At 41.3% G+C, this 16,961-nt stretch overlaps 2 protein-coding genes and 1 pseudogene across 2 annotated transcripts in view; 2 read left to right on the top strand and 1 right to left on the bottom strand.

Annotated features, from left to right (window-relative positions):
• CNOT8 (CCR4-NOT transcription complex subunit 8) overlaps positions 1-12,545 on the bottom strand; it is a 62,351-nt gene extending 49,806 nt beyond the window's left edge. The window contains exon 1 of the mRNA XM_022590218.3: positions 12,464-12,545. The gene's annotated coding sequence lies outside the window, so the exon portion shown is untranslated. The remainder of the gene's footprint in view (positions 1-12,463) is intronic.
• FAXDC2 (fatty acid hydroxylase domain containing 2) overlaps positions 5,460-16,961 on the top strand; it is a 30,327-nt gene continuing 18,825 nt past the window's right edge. Inside the window, exon 1 of the mRNA XM_022590216.3 lies at positions 5,460-5,582. The gene's annotated coding sequence lies outside the window, so the exon portion shown is untranslated. The remainder of the gene's footprint in view (positions 5,583-16,961) is intronic.
• LOC149749705 (charged multivesicular body protein 1B1-like) lies at positions 12,543-15,893 on the top strand (annotated as a pseudogene).

Here is a 16,961-nt window from a genome sequence, read left to right as displayed (position 1 = left end):
AGCAATACTGTGATGGAGAAAGCAGGTAAGCCGCTCCCTTCCCCCTGTCCTGTGAGTTTCTAATATTCTGTAATCCACTCTGAAATTACATTCAGGAGAGCGTAGGCCTATCAGCAGCTAGTCGCATGAAGAGCAGCCTGTTTTTTCCTGCAGCACTGGGCCTGGTGTGCACCGGAACAATCAAGCAGGAAACCGTACCCCATCTCCTTCCCCCTAATGCACCCTCACCCAGAACTGATTGTTCATTTCTCAGGTCACTGAAAACAAGGGTAACACAAACACAATGATGGCTTGTGTTTCCAGAGACCTTGGAGTGTCTGTTGCAAACAATGGATTTTATGCTGCTCTTATTGCAAAATTAGAACAATTGTGTAAATCACTGATTCCTGATGGGAGGGAGGCCCCAAACAAATAAGAGGGTAGTTGGAGTAGAATATATTCATTAATACATCACATTCGAAAAAAAAATATTGCTTGTGAACTACAAACTATAGAAAGTAAGGCTTAAACATCTCCTCAGCTGGGAGAGTACAGGTTTTAAAAAACCGAGGAACATTGGTTGTAAAACGGGTCTCCTTAAGAACCAGACAGGGTGATTTCCTTAGCCAGCCAAGCCTTTCCGTTATTACCAATTCTAAATAAACCTAACAAGATGAATTTCTTAAACTGGAATATGTACAGGAAGATAAAATCTAAAACACGTATTTGGGTTTGAAATATTTTGAAAATGGAGAAAAAGGTAAATGCCTCCAGGCATATAGTACTGCTATATGAACCCAAATCTCAAAAACCTTTCTAGAGTGCTGACACACCTAGATGCCTGTCAGCTGATTAATTCCATTCCATTACAGTACCCACTGCCCCAAGCTTAGACAAGGTCTGTCACTTTGTATGATGTTTTTTTATCAGATAATATATATATATATCTTTACATTCAACTGAAGATGCATCCAGCTGTCTGGTTTCCTTGGTATAGTTGGATAAATTTCCTGCTTTTGAAGTGTGTTGTCCCTGCTTTTCCTACATAATAGAAAAACCTTCTGATTCTTGACAATTATCAGCAGAGCATCAAACTTCCCCTAAACGTAAAGCAAAGATCATGTTTCATGACTAAGCATTTGAGTATTATTTTGATCTTTTTATTACAACCTGAAAAACCTTCTGATCTCTGATTAGATCAGAGATCAGAGTTCATTTTTTAAAATCCAGAAATAGGTATCATTTTATTTGTATCTCATTTGATTTTCCTTCTCCCTTGGAGTCTACTAAACTAACAACATTTCGAAATCTACCAATAGTAATCATAAAACTTATTTCCACAGCGGAGAGGGTCCATCAAGGTGTCCTAACTAATACATTCCCCTAATTTCACAATAATTAAATAATTTTAGGTTACCCAGCTCCCAAAGATAGGACGAGGATTTGAGTCGTCCGATTTCCAGTCCAGTATGGGATTGGGTGTTCATCCAATCAGTTGTGTTTATGGTCCATTTGCTATGGGCAGGGCTGCATTTTGGCACTGGAGGATGCACTAGTGAATGAAACTGATATGGTTCCTGGACTGGTGGAGCTTAACATTTGGTGGCAGGGACTGACAATAAAACAAGTAAGCAAGCATTCAAGTAAGAAATAAAAGGATAATGAAAATTTTGATAGCCGTCATGAAGGAGACTAATGAGGTAAAAGTCATGGAGAATAACTGGATTGGGGGAAGATATAGGCAATTACTTAAGACCTCTCTGAGAAGGTGGCATTTGGGCAGAGATGAGAAGGACAAGAAGGACAAAACGAGAGAGAGAGAGAGAGAGAGAGAGAGAGAGAGAGAGAGGGAGAGAGAGGGAGGGAGGGAGGGAGGGAGAGAGAGAGAGGCATGAGCAGTTGGGAGCAGTAAAAGGATTAGAAATGAGTTTTCTGTGTTAGAGGTAGTGAAAGGCCAGGGCAGCCGCCAAGAGGTGGAGCAAAGGCAGAGTGGCTCCACAGGAAAGCAGAGGCCCCGTGAGCCTAAAGGCTGGGAGGCTTTAAACTGCACTCTGTTCAAAGTGCATCAGGAAACCCAGAAGGATTTTACTTACAGGAATGACCTGATCCAATCTATGTTTGTTTTTTGTTTTGTTTTTTGGGTTTTTTTGGCCACACGGCATGTGGGATCTTAATACCCCGACCAGGGATTGAACCCATCCGTGGCCCCTGCACTGGAAGCGCTGAGTCCTAACCACTGGACTGCCAGGGAAGTCCCCCGATCTATGTTTTTAAAGATTACCTTAAAAAAATAAATAAATAGGGACTTCCCTGGTGGCGCAGTGGTTGAGAATCTGCCTGCCAGTGCAGGGGACACAGGCTCGATCCCTGGTCCAGAAAGATCCCACGTGCCGTGGAGCAACTAAGCCTGTGCACCACAACTACTGAGCCCACGTGCCACAACTAGTGAAGCCCGCGCGCCTAGAGCCTGAGCTCTGCAACAAAAGAAGCCACCGCAACAAGAAGCCCGCGCGCCACAGCAAAGAGTAGCCCCTGCTCGCCGCAACTAGAGAAAGCCCGCACACAGCAACGAAGACCCAACACAGCCAAAAATTAAATAAATAAATAAATAAATAAAAGATTACCTTGACTCTCAGGGTCAGAGAATGGAGTAAAGGCAGAGACATCTTATTTTATTTGAATTATAGTAAATTTGATAAGAAAAGAAAAGAAAGCTAGCTTCCCCCAGGCATGATAAATATGTTGCCTATGGAAATATTTGATGACAACTTAGGTAATTTTATTAGGTGGGTCTGACTAAGAGTTACTTGCCACTACTTCTCTCGATTTTTGTTACTGTGAAACTCATCAAAGCTGCTAACTGAATATTCAGTACTTTATAAAGAAGAAAGTTGATCTCTGTCTGTACAGAGCAAGGCAAACAGAAATACAAGCCAATGGAAAGAGAGCACATCAATATAGCTAAGAGTAAAACTTTTACTTTGGGACTCTCTAGTCACTTCTAAAGCTCTCTTCTCTAGCTGTCCCTTCCTCTCCCTGTTCGTGAATGTAACAAACCCATCTCTGGTGTTACAGCCAGATCTCAAAATCCCCTGTGATTTTTTTTTTTTTTTAATGTGACCAGTGTTGAGAATCTTGTTTTGAACTTCTGTAACATTCTGTCATTTTCTAGGAGCAATGGGATCCAAAGGCTTCAGAATATCTCTGAAGTTTCTAACCAGATGTGTTTGTTTGTGGGATAAGGGATATATTCCAGAAAAATTGGTAAACACAGTTGTAAGTCTCAACTCCATTAGAAATAGAATGGGCCTCAGAGATCCTCTAATCCAACTGGCTCATTTGACAGATGAAGAAACTGAGACTCAGAGAGGCCGAGGTCACAAAGCTGGTCAGTGGCAGTGCTCAGTTTGAACCCAGATCTACCTTCTTCCAGGATCTCAGGGCCTCTCCTCCTTTAAAGGAGATCAGCTAAGGGAGGGGCCATCTTACACAACCTTGAAGTAACAGGAAAGCTAAGCAAGTCCTCAAAATTAGAATGGAGAGAAAACCCAGAGGACCAGAGAGATATTCTCGCAAGCTCTACTGAGAACCTACTATGTGTGAGAGTTATTAGAGCCATGAAGATACATAAAGCTCCTATTTGACCTGATTACAGAAAAAATTACCTGCTGCTCTAGGGAGTGTTGAACACATAAGCTAAGAAAGTTCAGAAAGAAAAGAACAAGTGATTTCCCTTGTGGTGCAGTGGTTAAGAATCCGCCTGCCAATGCAGGGTACATGGGTTTGAGCCCTGATCCGGGAAGATCCCACATGCCACAGAGCAATTAAGTCCGTGCGCCACAACTACTGAGCCTGCGCTCTAGAGCCTAGGAGCCACAACTACTGAGCCCACGTGCCACAACTACTGAAGCCCGCACGCCTAGGGCCTGTGCTCCGCAACAAGAGAAGCCACCGCGATGAGAAGCCTGTTCACCACAGTGAAGAGTAGCCCCCGCTCACCGCAACTAGAGAAAGCCCACGTGCAGCAACGAAGACCCAACACAGCGAAAAATAAAATAAATAAATTTATATATAAAAAAAAAAGAACCAGAGGCAGAGTAGTGGTCTTGGACAAGGAAGGAAATTCTGGGTGGGAGGATTAGTATAAGCAATTACTTGGAGGTAGGCATGACAGGAAATAGAAAAAATTTTTCTGTACATAGCGATCAATAAATACTTGCACATGACAGTGATGCTTAGAGCATAGGAAAATAGGAAGTAGTGAGGAATAATGTTATATGAGAGGAGCTAGATTAAGGCGGGCCTTGGAAGTGAGGTAGCAAAGGTCTGATCAGGGCATAAGACAGACTTGGATGGCCAGGAATATATACATTATGCAAATATCTGGAATATTGAAAAAAATATTGGTACCTCTAAAAGGAGAGATGATGAAAAACAGGAACAAGTTGTACAAAATAAAATTTGTAACAAACATTGAATGTTTACTGAGCTTTGTGCTGTGCAAGGAGTTAGGGAAAGATGACTAAGATATGGTCCTTTATTGGCCACATAAAGTATGACACATCTAGACACCGGGACAGCACTCAGCCTTAAAAAGAACATTGTAGCTCTTAAAGGTACTATATGGAACAATCTCCATATGTGCGTGCTAAGTGAAAAGAGCAAGGAGCGTAACAAGCATATATGGTAAGCTGTTTCTAAAGATGGGGAGATATATATGTTTCTATTTACAGAGACAAGCTCTGCATGGATATACAAAACACTCGTCCCAGGGGTTGCCTCTCGGGAGAAGTAGAGGACTGGGAAGGAGTAAAAAAAGACTTGCTTTTTACTGTACACTCTTTTGACCCTTTTGTTTTGTATATTAGACATTATTAGCTATTCAAAAATAATTTTTAGAAATTTAAAAATAAAAGCTCACTTCTTTTTCAAAGGTCTCACCTTTTTACATCACAGGTCATCCTGTATTCTAATTTCACCTGTTTCAAAGTGTAAACTTCACCTCTCCAGGGGTTCCTTTCCTGCATCTAGACTGAACAGTAGTAGTTGATACATCTCGCCTCCCTTGGCTGCCCTCAGCAGCAACAGAAGCAATCAAAAATGAGAAAATGAGGCCCTGTGGTCCATGTCACCTTTTTATTCACTTGAACTGCCCATCTTCTGCCTTCAACATGATCTGACACCCATGCCTCTCATCGAAACTGCCTCCTAGGGGACCGTGACATCTTCTTAAGCTGAGGAAGATGTGGGAAGTTTTTAAAAAGAAGAAAACAAGCCCAGAGGTCAGTCAAATGTGCTTTTTCCAGCTCTGGCTTGAGCTGCGCATTTCCTCTCAGCTTTCAGGAGATGTCCTTTGGCAAGAAAGGCGCTTTTGTCTCTCGTCAAAACAGACCCAAATTCTTTCTCCCGTCACGTGCCTGGCCGGAGCCAGTAGGCTGCTCCGTAGCATGATCACCTTAGCCAGCCTCCCAGCCTACCGACTAATAACAGGGTGAGGCGGCAGCACAGCAACAGCAGCTGCCAACGTCGGGGCTGAAGGAAGAGAAAGCGGGCTTGAGCTGTGCCAGGACCTTGGAGGAGCTGGGAAACAGCCCACTGCAGAGGTGAGCGGGAGCTGCTGGGCAGGGAAGCTGGTCGCCAAGGTCAGGACGCGTCCAAGTTCACTTAACGAAAGGCAAAGCATACCCTTCTCACCTCTGCCACCTCTCTGTCCTCTCCACTTACAGGGCAGGTGAGATCTGCCTCTGAACAATGTCCTGGGATGTTTTCTTAGTACACAGAGTCCCTTTCTGTCTCACTAATGTCTGCCGTCCTCTGCCCATGTTTGTATAATCTACCTCCTCCGTAGTCTTGTTTTTCTAGCAATTGACAGGTAATTCTGTCAAACGGACTCGCTTTGGCTTCAAAACCACATGAAAGAGAAAATCCCAAATCAGAACTCGAAAATACTACTGGAAAAAGACTGCCAGGAAGCAACTGTGGTTGAACTGCTTCTCCTCTCTAACCTGCCAGGGTCACCTGGAAGGGATGGGGTCAATTACAACAGTCTTAAAAGTGCAAAGGCCCCAGGGCAATGTGGGGACTAGAAGGTGGACAACCATGTCAAAGCTGTTTTGATCGACATACCGGGATTTATCAACAGATGCTCCACTTTCAGACTTGCTGATGTCCTGGTAGTAGCTCAGGGAGGATTCCCACAGAGGTTACCGAGGGAGAGGAATACAGTGTGTGTAGATGGGTGTGAACAATGGGCCACTGGTTTTCAGGATGCTATACAGGTCTTTGGGGGCATAAGGCAAGCAAGACAAGACAGAGACTTGTAGGGTGCTTCAGTTTCATATGCAATTCCAACTAACTTTCTCTGGTTGGGATATAAAGATTCAATTCAATTTGGTAAAACAAATGCTCTGAGCGTTAGCTTCTGACCTTAGAAAGGTAAGTGTGTAGTATAGGAAAAGGTGCTGAAACGTTCAAGAGCAAATGTTGGACACATTCTGAGGGCAAAAAATAAGGCTTTTAATTCTTTTCCCCGTCTTTCGTTTATTCAACAAATATTTCCTGAGTGTCTGCTACATGCCAGGTTTGTGTTTGGTACTGTGGATCTCGTAGTAAACAAAATAGGCAGGCTTTCAGCTTCACGGGCATGCAGTCAACTGGAGCAGTAAATCATAAAGGGTATAAGTACCCAAGGCAAAAGCAGTGAAGGGAGCATTGCTAAAACTGTCCAGAGGGAGTAATTTTTGTCTCAAAATTCAACCTTTTCCTTCATGCATTTTACCTTCTTGAATGAGTATCTTTCCCCTCTGTAAAAGTCTCACGTACGTACAGACCTTGGGCATAGCAGTTCCTCGAAACCCTCTTCATCAGAGGCTTTAAGCTAGAGGCAGGCTGTTCAGCTTTTCCCAAGAATACAAGCAGCCTGAGAACAGAGGCTGAAGTAATGGGAGTTTCAGTCCTCAGGAGAGTAGTCCTGTCCCGTATGAAATAGAATTTATGCTATTCTGAAAACACATGTGGCACCAGGCAAAGTGTTAGGAAGCCTGGATTTTGCCAGAAACTGTGTGGAGTTTGGAACAAGTCAGTTCTGCTATCTAAGCCTATCTCTTTAGCGATAAAAATGGAAGGGGTAGACCAGATGGTCCATCAGGTCTTTTTTTTTTTTTTTTTTTTTTTTTTTTTCCTGATAATTTCATGAGATATTTACAAAGAAACCATGCACATTCACATAAAGATAATATATCTTGTACCTATAAAATGGGAACCTTCATCAACCGTGCAGAATATCCAGGAAGCTAGAATCTGAAAGAATCAGGCTGCAGACAAATACAAATTAAAATTAAACTGTCTACTTCTCCCACCCTCATCCCATTCCCCTCCCCTGTCTTCAGATTTTTTTAGGTTGTGAACATGCACTATAGGCTCACTGTGCCATTTACCTAGATTGGGGATTCTGCAATAAATCACTGCTTTCAAAACAACCAAACTAAAAAGTATCTAATTTGGATAATCTTATAATATCTATCGAAATCCCTTTAAGGGAGAATCAATTCACTGTTATTAAGTATTAGAATATTTACTTTTAGTGCATTTAATTTCTTTCTCTCTCTGAATGCATTCTCATCATAAATGTTATTTCATATCCTCCTCCTACATACTTTCTCACTTGGAAAATCAAAGTTATATAGTATTACATTATTAAATAGGACCAAGAAGCATGTCTTATTCATGTTTGTATCCTCTGTAGCTAGCATTGTATCTGGCACACAATAAATATTTCTTGAAAGAATGATTATTATCTTAGAAAAACCATGCTCTATTTTACCTTTTGTATTAAAAAAAAAAAAGCGCACACACACACAATATCTAATCCATTTTTTGTGGCTGATAGAGGCTGATCTCATTGCTTTGTGTCCTTTTACAATCCAAATGCCCACCCTGCATTCACCAACATCAGCACATTCTATACCTTTCCCAGACTTAATCAGTATAATGAGCACTGAATTCAAGTTCTGCCACTAAATAACTGTGTAATTTGAAGCTGAATAATGAAGATTTCTATGCCTCCATTTCTTCAAATGGAACATAGGGGCATCAGAATAGATGAGCTTAAGACAACTTCTAGCTCTTAGATGGGAGACTTCAAAAGGTAGAGAAAAAGAGAGGAGGTATCATAAAAATGTAATGATTATAGTACCTTAACATAGTAAATATTTAATAATTGTTATTGTTGATTTTGTTTGCCAAAATTTCTAACTTGAACAATACCACTGGCAAACAATGTCAAGGAAATTCTTTGGGTGAAGACATATCGGCCCACCATGTTTGAGGTCCCCCATGGAACCTTTCTGACTGACTCTGTTCAGTTAAAACTGAAAACAAGTCTACAGAGGTAGAGAGGCACAGAAAACAAGCTGCTTTATCATAAAATATTCAGAAGAATGATACGGTTGTGTAGCTTAGAGGAGTCAGCTGCCTAGACAAACATCTCAGGAAATAGCATGTGGGCCTATTGGCTTAGCCGAAGAAAAATGGCATATCAGGAAATGTTTCATTGCTTCTAATGAAGTCAGAGGTCAACAGATAAATGCTATGACTCCTGCAGCCACAGGGCCTTCCTACCACCAAAAGATAAAGAGTTACTTTCCCTTTGACCTGAAGGCTGATGTTCCAAGGTCAAGCTTAGGTATCAGCCCCTAATCACTCAGTCTCAGCAAAACAGTTTCTATGGCATGGACACAGCAGGCATCAACACCCTGCCTGTGGAGTCAACAGAGCCGCCTCCTCCCAGGGTCTTATTGTACTGACAGCCATCCTAGTCTCACTTAGGTGTTTAATTTTAATACCTACTTAATACTTTACATCCAGCCTCCATCTCAGAAGGCTTTGAGATAGCTTCCAATAAAAGGATATATGCAGTAGAATAGTTGCAGAAAAATAAAAACTGATCAGAACCCATCAGGCACTCAGTAAATACCTTTTATACTGTTTTGATGTGGGGGTGGGGGGCAGTGATCTGTAGAAAAAAGAACCAGGTGCTTTACTGCTATTGCTTTGCTTTTGGACCATGTAAAATCATTACCAAAAAAAAAAAAAGAAGAAGAAGAATAAACAGGGCACTGGTCCTTGTCGTAGTTACCTTTAATAATCTAATGAATGCTATAAATATGAAAAATGAAATTTCAGGGGAGACAAAGATTTCCCAAAGCCCTTAAGGAACTGCAATTAATATGATGAAGAGTAAAGTAAAAATGAATTACTCTGTGAATCTTCAATAAAATATTTCCTATGAATGAGCACTGAATTCATTTAAAATTTTTTAATATTTCTGTAATTTTCTGAATAGGTAAAATATACTCATGGTACAAAATTCAAAAGGCAAAAAATAAGGCACGTGGTAGAAAGATAGCCTTCCTTCTGCCTTGACCCCCAGCCACCGAATTCACCTCACCAGAAGCCACCACTGTAACCAATTTCTTATATATTCTTCCAGCAATAGTCTAATATTTTATGTATTATTCTATGTATACATAAACAGCACACACACACACACACACACACACACACGTTCCACACATTACTTTTTCACCTAAGAGTTCTGGAAAGTACACATAGGGCTGCCTTATTCCTTTAATGGCTACAGAATATTTCATTACTAGATGTACTATAATTACTTAACCAACGCTTTATTGATGGAATTCAAGGTGTTTCCAATTCTTAGTCATTAAAAACAATGCCACAATGAACATCCTTGGACACACATCATTTTTTATATACTGGATTATATAAAAGGAAAAAAAATCCCAAGAAGTATAATTGAGCATTAAATTTAACTCTGAAATTACAGGCAGCCAAAGCAAAAAGGGGTGAGAAGGACCAAAATGGATTGCCTTTTTGCATTCCACAAGTAAGCATACCACTTCTTCCAAAGAGGAGAACTTCTTTTAAAAAAAAAAAAAATTAATTTTTTTTATTGACGTATAGTTGATTTACAATGTTGTGTTAATTTCTGCTGTACAGCAAAGTGATTCAATTATACATATATATACATTCTTTCTTTTATATTCTTTTCCACTATGGTTTATCATAGAATATTGAATATAGTTCCCTGTGCTATACAGTAGGACCTTGTTGTTTATCCATTCTCTCTCTCTATATTAGTTTGCATCTGTTAACCCCAAACTCCCAATCCATCCCTCCCCAATCCTCCTCCCCCTTAGCAACCACAAGTTTGCTCCCAAAGAGGAAAACTCCTGTGCACTAATTTCTTTATAAGAATTTATCAGCTGTATTCTCATAAAAAGTGCACTACTTCATTTGGGGAACTAAATAACGGGGTAAGGAATATATTCGATGGCAGTTTTGATATTCATGTGGCAGATTCTTACATCTATCTTGATTTAAAAATAAAAAGTATGATATAACTAAAACCCAGCATTCCTTGGATAAGGTAAAATGCAATTTAGGAGGAAAAGGCTTGGTTGTAAGGTTGGAGACCATGAGAAAGCCTGGGCACTGTCCTCCTTTAAAGATTTCTTGGGCATGCCAGATCTCCTGCCCTACTCAGTGTTTTCTTAGCTCTGGACCAGAACTTAGGCTAGCACTTTTCATATGGATTTTTGAAATGATGGGTTCATGTACCTAGACTGAGAGTTTGCACCTCCAGGAATCCTTGTACATAGTAAGTTCTTCGTAAATTTTCCTGGAAGGAATAGAGGAGCTTCAAAAGATCAAAGACCGTGTCTTATTAGCTTTGCAAGCTCTTGGCAAAGATAACGGTGATGATAAGATATGGGGGGGGGGGGAAGCTAGATGAGACTTTGACTTGTAAGTGAAGTTCCTGTGACGTGGCATGGCAAAAAGAGTCCTGGTAGCTAAAGAAACAAACAGGCAAACAAAGAAACAAACCCCAAATCCCCTCAGCTTCCATCCCAAACAGGATGGATATCTCGACAGGGTCCACAGAGCCTTTCACACTTCCTAACAAGCACTGAGGAGGGAAATGCATGGTGATGTGAAGGGTCTACCTTTCTGCACATGGTTTGCAGATATTAAGATCTCCAAGTCGTTCCCAACTTGAGGTGTTTCCTTTAATATTTGCTTCCTTGTCATTAAGACACTTTACAGGCTTAGCCCCCAAAGTACCTAGCACAACTAGGTACTTAAAGATCTGTGCTTTCTGGGACTCCAGGCAGAAGGCAAACCGCCAGATTGAAAATGACCCTGCTTCATCCCAGAATTCTACCACTGTGTGAAAGGTAACCTCATGAATGGGCCCGTATCCATCTTAAGAATGTGGGCCAAACTTGGGAATTGGGCCAATAGGAATTGTTCAGCACAATGAAGAGGGAGAAAATCACTTTTTTTTTTTTTTTTTTTTGAAAATCACTACTTAAAGGAGAATTCTTAAGGACCTACTGCTGTATACCACGGTGAACTCTACTCAATACTCTGTAATGGCCTATATGGGAAAAGATCTAAAAAAAGAGTGGATGTATGTATATGTATAACTGATTCACTTTTCTGTACATCTGAAACTAACACAACACCGTAAATCAACTATACTCCAAAATACAATTTTAAACATCTTTTAAAAAGGAGAATTCTTGGGAATCCTTATAAATTCAGGTTACTGAGTAACATCTGTTGTCCCCAATGTGGGGCAGGGCTGTTTACCATAGTTTGGGGCTGAGACTTGTCATCCTGAAACGCTTGTGCAGTTATCCTCTGGAAGCCTCAGGCGGTACAGAATATGACTATAGAGCACCCCTAACACTCAGGTAAGCAAAGGAATCCTGACTGCCCTCCTGGGTCAGAACAGGGAGTGAATGCCTGCACCTTCTCTTTATTCCTTCTCTTCTGTTGTGTGTTTTTCTTTTTTTTTTGAGAAGTCAGCACAAGGCGGAGCTCCACACCTCCAAGCTACAGCAGGTTCTCCTGCTGCTGGCCAGGTAACAGAGGGTGCTGGAGGAGGGAGTGGAGGTGACAAAGAAGCAGGCCTGGGGGGGTGGGGCTGAGGGGGCTACAGTGTGGCTGAAATCCATTCCCCTGCCTCCAGGTAGAGACTGGGCTGACACTGCACCAAACATTCAGGTGCCTTTTCTTAAACCAGGTGCTATCTCCCTGACCGGGAATCAAACCTCCCGGTATTTCTCCCTGACAGGCTTTTCCTCTGAGCTGACTGCCTCCCTTCTGCTGTGATGTGATTCACAGTGGAGCTGGTGAGCAGCTTATCACCTCCCTCTGCTGTCCTAACTTCTCAAACCCCTGGAGGCACTTTATATGTCACCATTCCTCTCTTCCCTTTTCCAGCCTAAGTATTCTGTAAGAAATGAGGGTCAAGGGGAAGCTGTATTTCCTAAGGTCAAAGCTGGTAAAAATGCATCTAGAATAATAAAACCAAGCATAAACATCCACAAAAGAATAAAACATCCTTAGAGATATTGGAAGCTGGGCCTGATCCTGGCTCTGCCATCTATAAACTCACCTGGCCTCCTTTCTCTAGGTTCCTTCACCCTTGTCACATGGCAGGACGATGAACTGTAACGCTCCTCTTCAGCCAGGTCATGACACTATTCGATAGCGACAATAATAAGTGTTGGTGAGGATGTAGAGAAGTTGGAACCTCATACATTACTACTGTTGGGAATGTAAAATGGTGTAACCATTTAACGTTCCTCAAAGAGTTAAATATAGTTACTATATGACCCAGCAATTCCACTCCTAGGCGTACATCCAGGAGAAATAAAAACGTGTCTACACAAAAACTTATGCAAAACTGTTCATAACATTATTCATAACAGCCACAAAGTGGCAACAATCCCCATGTCCATCAACAGAGGCATGGATAAACAAAACGTGATATATCCATATGACAGAATGTTATTTGTCAATAAAAAGGAGTGAAGTACTGATAGATACCACAACATGGATGAACCTTGAAAACATTATGCTAAGTATAAGAAGCCAACCACAAAGGACAACATATTGTAGGATTCCATTAATATGAAATGTCCAGAAGAGGCAATTCCACAGAAACAGAAAGTGGATTAGTGATTATCGCGGGCTAGAGGTGGGTGAGGATAGGGAGACAGGAAATTCATGGCTAAAGCGTGTAGGAGTTCTCTTGGGATAATGAAAATATTCAAAAACTGACTGTGATGGTGAATGCACAACTCTGAATATACTAAAAGCCATATATATGTACACTTAAATGGGTAAATTGTATTGTATGTGAATTTTATATCAATAAAGATGTTTTTAAAAAGAACAAATACAATTTTAAAGTCTCATCAGCAGAGCATGTGGCCAAACTTTTGGAATTTTGTCACGCTGGCAGGTGAGAAATAATATCTTATTATAGTTTTAATTCACATTTCTCTTATTATGGAGGAAGTTCAGCATCTTTTCAGTTTAGAGTCCATTGATATTGATTTCTTTTTATTATATACTAAATTCCCACGTATATTTTAAGGTCTATTTGCAGACTTTCTAATCTGTTGTATATGTCTGCCTACTCATGCGCTAGCACACAATTTCAACTATTAAAACTTTATGGTGGGACTTCCCTGGTGGCGCAGTGGTTAAGAATCAGCCTGCCAGTGCAGGGGACATGGGTTCGAGCCCTGGTCCAGGAAGATCTCACATGCCACGGAGCAACTAAGCCTGTGCGCCACAACTACTGAGCCTGCACTCTAGAGCCCACGAGCCACAACTACTGAGCCCACGTGCCACAACTACTGAAGTCCATGCGCCTAGAGCCCGTGCTCTGCAACAAGAGAAGCTACTACAATGAGAAGCCCGCGCACCTCAACGAAGAGTAGCCCCCACTCTCAGCAAGAAGAGAAGCCTGCGCACAGCAATGAAGACCCAACGCAGCCAAAAATAAATTAATTAAATAAAAATTTTAAAAAAAGAAAAAACTTTATGGTGGGACTTCCCTAGTGGTGCAGTAGTTAAGAATCTGCCTGCCAATGCAGGGGACACAGGTTTGAGCCCTGGTCCAGGAAGATCCCACATGCCACGGAGCAACAAAGCCCCTGAGCCACAACTACTGAGCCTGCGCTCTACAGCCCGCGAGCCACAACTACTGAGCCCGTGTGCCACAACTACTGAAGCCCGTGTGCCTAGAGCCCGTGCTCCGCAACAAGAGAAGCCACCACAATGAGAAGCCCGTGCACCGCAACGAAGAGTAGACCCCACTTGCCACAAGTAGACAAAGCCTGTGTGCAGCAACGAAGACCTAACGCAGCCAAAACTAAAATAAATAAATAAACTTATTACAAAAAAACCTTTATGGTAAGACAAGTAGGGGGACAGTCAACCAAGTCAAGCTGGGCAGCAACTCAGGGTAAGTGCAATCCCCAAGCACCCTCCCACCAAACCCAGCCACCGTCCCAGGCTGTCACCTTCACAGAGAAGTCATGGCTTTATTTCAAATATGGAGAAACACAAAGTTTGTTGCAAAACACTTAATAGAAATGCCAAGAAATGTGATAAAGAAGAGACTGAAAAAGGCCAAGATCTAAAAGGTCATTCAGATTGGCACAGAGAAGTCACAAGAACACACTCTAAAGACACAAACCATCAGAAAAACCTAGCACTTAATTTTGTGAGAATAAAGCCTAGGGTAAATGCTGTGGCAGCTGGAGACCAAACTGCAGTAGCAGTAAGCAAAGGCAAGTCTGGCAGGTGTAGTCAGATCTTTGGAAGCTACATTGAGGAGTATGAACACGGACAAAGACTTCTGCCTTGAAGGACAATTTGAACACCGGTTTGAAACACTGGAGGTTCAAATGCAACAAATGGAAGACACAATGAATAGCATTTCAACCCTAACAACACCACAAAGCCAAGAGGCTATGTCTCTTCAAGAAACACACCAACAGGAACAACAACAAAAAGAAACAGCAGATGGCACTGGCCTTGACCTCACTATGGAGCTACCGCAGGGTCAGTCAGGTGGTGTTGGCACAAGAACAGGATGAACTGTCAGAGAAGTACCCACATCCGTGATCAAGTGTAAGGTGTAAAGAACTGATGCTTCTGAAATATTCCCTGGGTGTATATGTATATGAATGTGTTACACTACAGTTACGTTGGAAACACTGCCCGAGTCAGCACGCATACTTGTCTACAATGCTTTCTTTTGGCTTGCTGTACCTTGAAAATACACTGGAAAATTCCAGAAAGTTTCTACCTTGCCAGATTTTATAGTTCTGTGCAGTATGTGTGTAAGTGTGGAGGATATACTTCTGTAGATGTTTTTGACAGTATAGAACTAGCTTGTAGTAAAAGGAATATCGTCCTCAAAACTTAGATCAAAACTCTAGTACCGGGCTTCCCTGGTGGCGCAGTGGTTAAGCATCCGCCTGCTTGGGCTTCCCTGGTGGCGCAGTGGTTGAGAGTCCGCCTGCCGATGCAGGGGACACGGGTTCAAGCCCTGGTCTGGGAAGATCCCACATGCCACGGAGCAACTAAGCCCGTGCGCCACAACTACGGAGCCTGCGAGCCACAACTACTGAAGCCCACGCACCTGGAGCCCGTGCTCCGCAAAGAAAGAAGCCACCACAATGAAAGCCTGCATGCAGCAATGAAGACCCAATGCAGCTGTAAATTAATTAATTAATTAAAAATATTTTTTAAAAAAACCTCTAGTACCAAAGTATTGTATAATCTTTAGAATAAAGGTTTTTATTTTTTAAGTCAAAAAAGTTTATCTCTGTATGCATTGACTTGTGATGCATAAAAATAAAAGCAGGGAAAAGCACACTTAATATGTTGACATGGCTATAAAAAGAAACAAAATTCATTTATTTGTAGTGAGGTGGATGGACCTAGAGTCTGTCATACAGAGTGAAGTAAGTCAGAAAGAGAAAAACAAATACCGTATGCTAACACATATATATGGAATCTAAAAAAAAATGGTTCTGATGAACCTAAGGGCAGGACAGGAACACAGAAGTAGAGAATGGACTTGAGGACACGGGGAGGGGGAAGGGTAAGCTGGGACGAAGTGAGAGAGTGGCATGGACATATATACACTACCAAATGTAAAGTAGATAGCTAGTGGGAAGCAGCCACATAGCACAGGGAGATCATCTCCGTGCTTTGCAACCACCTAGAGGGGTGGGATAGGGAGCGTGGGAGGGAGACGCAAGAGGGAGGGGATATGGGGATATATGTATATGTACAGCTGATTCACTTTGTTATACAGCAGAAACTAACACAACACTGTAAAGCAATTATACTCCAATAAAGATGTTCAAAAAAAATATGTTTACGTGGCCAAAAATATCTCATTCAGCATATATTATGGACAATGCCATTTTTTATCCTTTTTGTTTCATTTTGCTAAGTATAGATGCAATTGGTTTTTAATCTGTGTTCACCACCTTTTGACATCAGAATTTTTATTCAGTTGTCTAATAACTACTGTTTGGGTTCCTTAAAATAACTTTCATTTTTCATTTGATCATTATCTTTATATAACCAGGAAAATTCTGCAACATCATATCAGAAAATAAAAATGATCAAGCCTTAATTTCTCCACTTATTAGATATTGGTTTTATTAAGACTTCCAGAAAGATTTACCCTGTCATACTTTCAAATGGAGATCTCAAACGCGTTCCTAATTATTCTCCTTCTAGCCAGTTCTTGTTTGACAGCATTTTAGAAGGAGTTTCATGCACCGCATTCCTATCCATCTGCTTGGCCATAGAACCGTTGACTGGTTTCAGAAAAACCTTGGTTGTTGTTTTTAAACTGAAAAATAATAACAAAGAATACACAATTGAACCAACTCAAGTTAGAGCTACTCTTTAAGTCCTGGTTAAGAGTCCACTGATATTCTTTTATCTCACAGGAACAACTCTTTACTACCTTGAAGAAATGAGAAGAGCATAATTAAATCTTTTAAAAAGCCTTATAATGTGTTTTAAGACTTGCTAGACCTAGTATCCCTCGTGCCCGTCCCTCCTCTACT

This window comes from Delphinapterus leucas, chromosome 3 (assembly GCF_059928025.1).
Source record: "Delphinapterus leucas isolate spDelLeu-1000000601 "Yukka" chromosome 3, BTC_Dleu_Yukka2, whole genome shotgun sequence".
Classification (NCBI taxonomy): Eukaryota; Metazoa; Chordata; class Mammalia; order Artiodactyla; family Monodontidae; genus Delphinapterus; species Delphinapterus leucas.
This window is presented reverse-complemented; position numbering and strand designations above follow the sequence as displayed.